Source organism: Jaculus jaculus, chromosome 4 (assembly GCF_020740685.1).
Source record: "Jaculus jaculus isolate mJacJac1 chromosome 4, mJacJac1.mat.Y.cur, whole genome shotgun sequence".
In the NCBI taxonomy this organism is placed as follows: Eukaryota; Metazoa; Chordata; class Mammalia; order Rodentia; family Dipodidae; genus Jaculus; species Jaculus jaculus.
The window spans coordinates 128,328,936-128,334,676 of record NC_059105.1 but is presented as its reverse complement, the minus strand read 5'-3'; the positions used below and the strand labels follow the sequence as shown (position 1 = coordinate 128,334,676).

General features: G+C 40.0%; 1 pseudogene; it reads right to left on the bottom strand.

The window, feature by feature from the left end:
* Positions 1 to 3,016: 3,016 nt before the first annotated feature.
* Positions 3,017 to 3,836, bottom strand: LOC123460176 (annotated as a pseudogene).
* Positions 3,837 to 5,741: the final 1,905 nt, after the last annotated feature.

Below are 5,741 nucleotides of genomic sequence, written 5' to 3'. Positions count from 1 at the left end.
TTGATGGTAGCTCGATATTGTAGAGTGGGCTTGTGTTTGGGTATGGTTCTGACTTGTTTCCCAGCTCCAGCTATGGGTCTAGTACCACTGAGTGGATCAGTTAGCCAAATCAAGAGCAATTGATTCCTCACCATGGCTGTGTACCACTATTGCACTTGTGTGGGCATCACATCCGGTTATTTGTTGCTAATTAGGTTAAACAATGTGTTGCTTGGACAGATCTTGGTCATTTCCCCCAGTCGCCTATGTAGCGCCTTCTGGCACTAGACACGCTAACTGTCTGGGGACTGACTCTCTCCTGGCTTCCAGCTATGTCTTTCCATTTTATGCGTCAGCTGTGTATGGAGTCTTCAGCAATAGGGTCTTATCACTGGCCTTTGGTGGGTCATCAAGTACTCTGACAGAAGTCTATCATTGTTTTGGGAAACCTTGTAGGTTTCTCTGATCAAAAGCTCATTGTGGATGGTAGGCCCAAGCTGGAAGTGGAGTTTACAGGTCAGTGTCCACTAAGAAATTGAGGAAAAAGGTAACTAATATACAAGAGTTAGAGAGGAGAGAGATAGAGGGGAGAGAGGGAGAGGGAGGGAGGGAAGATGTAGGAGATTTAGGTCAGTTTTGATCCAACCCTCTCCAGTGTCTTGTTGTTCAGGTGTTTCCTGTAAGGGTCTACTGAAGGTTCAGCCATTTGGTCTGTCTTTAAGGAAGTAGAATTTTATGGTACCATTGCCGTTTGTGTCCGCATTACTGTTTTCAACCCTTTGATTCCCTCCACGCCCTCCCATCCATCTTATTGTCTAGTCCATGAGGTGCTTGCTGGGTATGTAAGGCATCTTGGGCAGATTCAGGTTAGGTGTTGGAGATGAGTGAGACTATGTGTCGATTTTTTTTCTGTGATTGGGTAAATTCGCTGAGAATGATCTGTTCCAGGTTCAACCATTTTTCCTCAAATTTCTTTATGTCATTTTTTTCTTACTGTTGTATAGAATTCCATTGTGTAGATATACCACATCTTTGTTATCCATTCTTCTAATGATGGACATCTGGGTTGATACCAGCTTTTAGCTATTACGAATTGAGCTACTACAAACATGGTTGAGCAAATCTCTCTGGCTTTTGGTTTGAGGGTTTTAGGGTAGATGCCCAGTAATGGTATAACTGGGTCTGTTGGTATTTCTATAGTCAGCTTTTTCAGGAGTCTCCATATTGCTTTCCAAAGTGGTTGTACCATCCTGCATTCCCACCAACAGTGAATGAGTGTCCCTGCTTCTCCACATCCTTGCCAGCATTTATTTTCATTTGACCTTTTGATGTTGCCTATCCTTATTGGGGTAAGGTGGAATCTCATAGTTGTTTTAATTTGCATTTCTCTGATGATTAGGGATGATGAACATTTTCTTAGGTGTGTGTTTGCCATTTGTATCTCTTCCTCTGTGAATTGCCTGTTTAACTCTGTGCCCCATTTTGTGAGTGGGTTATTGGTCTTCTTATTGTTTAGACTTTTGAGTTCTTTGTAAATTCTAGAGATAAGGCCTCTATCAGTTGGATAACCTGCAAATATTTTCTCCCATTCTGTGGGTATTCTATTGGCTTTGCTTATTATATGCTTGTCTGTAAAGAAACTCTTCAGCTTCATATGATCCCAATGGCTGAGTGACTGTTTAAGAACTTGAGCCACTGGGGTTTTATTCAGGAAGTCTTTTTCCATTCCTATATCATGGAAAGTACTTCCTGAATTTTCTTCCAGTAGTTTCGAGTTTCTGGTCTTATGTTGAGGTCTTTGATCCATTTGGATTTGAGTGTTGTGCATGGTGAAATGTGTGGATTAAGTTTTAGTTTCCTGCATGGGGTTATCCAGTTTGTCCAGCACCATTTGTTGAAGATGCTATCTTTTTTCCAGTCTATATTGTTTGGGCCTTTGTCGAATATCAAGTAGCTGTAGTTGCTTGGCCCAAAATCCGGGTCCTCAAGTCTATTCCATTGGTCTATACTCCTGTTTTTATGCCAGTACCATGCTGTTTTTATTACTATGGCTTTGTAGTATAACTTTATATCTGGTATGGTGATGCCTCCAGAGGTATTTCTTTTGCTGAGGATATGTTTGGATATGCGAGGCCTTCTGCCTTTCCATATGAAATTTGAAATCATTTTTCCTATCTCTGTGAAGAACACTGTAGGGATTTTAATTGGAATTGCATTAAATCTATATATTGCCTTTGGTAGGATTGTCATCTTCACAATGTTAATTCTGCCTATCCAGGAGCATGGGAGGTCTTTCCATCTTTTCAAGTCCTCCTCAATTTCTTTTTTGAGAGTTTTTATATTTTCGTTGTATAGATCTTTTACTTCCTTGGTTAACGTTATTCCAAGGTATTTTATTTTTTTTGTTGCTATTGAAAAATGGGACTATGTCCTTTATTTCTTTATCTGTGTCTTTGTCATTTGCATACAGAAATGCTACCGATTTTTGTGCATTGATTTTGTATCCTGCTACTTTGCTATAGGAGTTAATCACCTTCAGGAGTTTTGGGATGCAGTCTCTCAGGTCTCTTACATATACAATCATGTCATCAGCGAATAGAGCTAACTTAACTTCTTCCTTTCCAAATTTTATCCCTTTTATTTCCTTCTCCTGCCTTATTGCTTGGGCTAGGACAGCCAGAACTATATTGAAAAGCAGAGGTGAGAGAGGACAACCATGTCTTGTTCCTGATCTCAATGGGAATTCCTCCAGTCTCTCTCCATTAAGTATTATTTGGGCCTTTGGAGCTTTGTATATTGCCTTTATTATGGTAAGATGTGAACCAGCCATGCTGATTCTCTCCAATGTTTTGATCATGAAGTGATGTTGTATCTTGTCAAAGGCCTTTTCTGCATCTATCGAAATGATCATGTGATTTTTATGTTTAAGCTTGTTTATGTGGTGTATTACATTGACAGATTTTCATATGTTGAACCACCCTTGTGTTCCTGGGATAAATCCCACTTGGTCAAGGTGGATAATGCTTTTTTTTTTTTTTTGTGTGTATAAATGTTTTTTATTGGTGAAAGACATTCAAATTACTTTCACATGTTTAAAAAATAATCTCTTACCAAGTATCAAAGAATGCACCACAGCTTCCACAGGAATGAGGACAAACAGCATTGAGTCAGTGACACTGATTTATAAAACTGTGGTACTTTGCCTACCTTCTACAGAGAAAGGTAAGTGCATGGCATAAATACAGTTTTCTTACTTTATAAGAAGAAAGAACTGAGATCCTGCTTTTGATGCATATTAAATACAAAATGTAAAATGTGTTCTCTGATCCAGATGAAGGAAAACCATTTTTTAAACATTTCACTTCTCACGCAATAAAATCCAAAGGTCTGTTGAATCCACCCTTTCAATTCATGTACTGTCTATATTTCCTCTTCTGTGACACGTTTATGGCATAGGCATTTACAGAGCCATCTACTTTCTTCCCTTTTGTGGAGTCAAAAGAGGCAAATCCCATTAACTTCATCATTTCTATTTCTTCCTCTGTTTTACCCTCTAAGTCTTCCTCAGTGATCTGATGCTCTTTGCCCTTCACTTCCTTTGTTTCTTTCTTTTCCTCATCTCTTCTTTCTTTTAGTCAAGAAGGAGAAGGAGATGTGGATCTATGTCGTCTTTGAGATCTGGAGCGCCTCCGGTGGGGTGATCTAGAGCGGCTCCTTCTACGCTCTCTCTCCCTAGACCTGGACCTCTCCCGACGCCTGTGTTCTCTCTCCCGGGATGTGGACCGGGACCGCCTACGTTCCCTCCGTGGGGAGCGGCTGCTACTGCAACCCATCGAAGCACTACTCCACCGATCGTCCTGGGAAAACCCGCGCAACAACTCGGATAATGCTTTTGATGTGTTGTTGGATTTGGTTTGCGAGTGTGATGTTGTATCTTGTCAAAGGCCTTTTCTGCATCTATCGAAATGATCATGTGATTTTTATGTTTAAGCTTGTTTATATGATGTATTACATTGACAGATTTTCATATGTTGAACCACCCTTGTGTTCCTGGGATAAATCCCAGTTGGTCAAGGTGGATAATGCTTTTGATGTGTTGTTGGATTTGGTTTGCGAGTATTTTGTTGAGGATCTTTGCGTCTATGTTCATTAGGGAAATAGGCCAACAGTTTTCTTTTCTTGTGGCATCTCTGCCTGGTTTTGGGATTAGGGTGATACTAGCTTCATAGAAGGAGTTGGGTAGCTTTCCTTGTTTGTATAGGGTACTCTTGAACACACTGACTGATGCAGAATGCAGAAGGAATAAAGGTAGGGGAAAAGGGGACATTTTCATTTGAATGAGTTAACAATTTATAGATTGATATCTAAGGAATAAAGCTAGGATAGTATTGTTAGTTTGCAAGTGTAGATAGCTCAAAATGAATACAGTATTTGAGTTCAGGTTGGGAAAACATCTATAATTTGTATAGAAAGGAGTTTTTTTTTTTTAATAATTCTGTTCTTTGGGGCTGGAGAGATGACTCAGTGGTTAAGGTACTTGCCAGCAAAGCCTAACAACCTGGGTTCAATTTCTTAGTACCCATGTACTCTCTAAGTTTGTCCTTCTCTTTATTGGACTGTATTAGATCTGTATTAGATCTGCCACCTGGTCTTCTAGCTTAGATATTCTGTCCTCTCCTTCATCCATTGTACTGGTGAGATTTTCTACAGAGTTTTTTGTTTCATTGATTGTGTTCTTCATTGCTGGTAATTCTGACTGGTTTTTCTTTATTATTTATATTTCCTTATTTATGTCTTGAATTGCCTTCTTTATTCCATGAAATTGGTGTCCTGCGTCTTCTTTGATTCCTTTGATTTCCTCTTTGAGTTCCTCTTTGAGTTCCACTTTGACTCCTTTTATTTGTTGTCTGACTTCTTTGAAGAAAAGTACATTTTAAAAGCCTCATAGATTTAATGGTAGAGAGAATGAGTCTTACTCCTCTCAGAAAATTTCCTTATAATTTCAAAATTACTAGGTGGTCCATAGTCTTTATTTCCAGACCAGAGCATTGTCATTGCTGTTTCCATTGACTTTCCCTAGCTACTGACATGTGTATAGAAGCTCCCACTTCACACCTTGGCTTTGGATGGCTTGGTAGTTTGATTCAGGTGTCCCCCATAAACTTAGGTGTTCTGAACACTAAGCTCCCAGCTCATAGGGAATTAACGCTGCCTGAAGGTAGTGTATTGTTGGGGATGGGCTTATGGGTATTATAGCCAGTGTCCCCTTGCCAGTGTTTGGCACACTTTCCTATTGCTATTGTTCACCTGATGTTGGTGAGGAAGTGATGCCCACCTTCTGCTCATGCCATTGTTTCCCCTGCCCTATTGGAGCTTTTCTTTGAGTCTGTAAGCCAAAATAATTCCCCCTTTTCCCCAAAGCTGCTCTTGGTCAGATTATTTCTGCCAGCAGTGAGTACCTGACTGGGACTGAGGAGTGGTTTCGTTTGCTGCTAGACACATGACTGTGTGGTTTTGGCCTTTTGGAGCTGATTTTCTCTTCTTGTCTTGTCTTTTTTAGCTTACTTTTAAGAGGAATGTGGATGCATTTGAAATTTTGTCCTAAGAGATGCCTTGCAATGCTGTAAGTACAGCTTAATGGACAACTCTGGCCAGAGTTGAAAGACCTGAATGCAAAAAGAACTGTGGACTGTGAGGTTTGGCTTATCGGAGTGAAAGCAGATTGTGTGAGAGGTTTGCTGTTATACCCGTGTCTTGAGAAG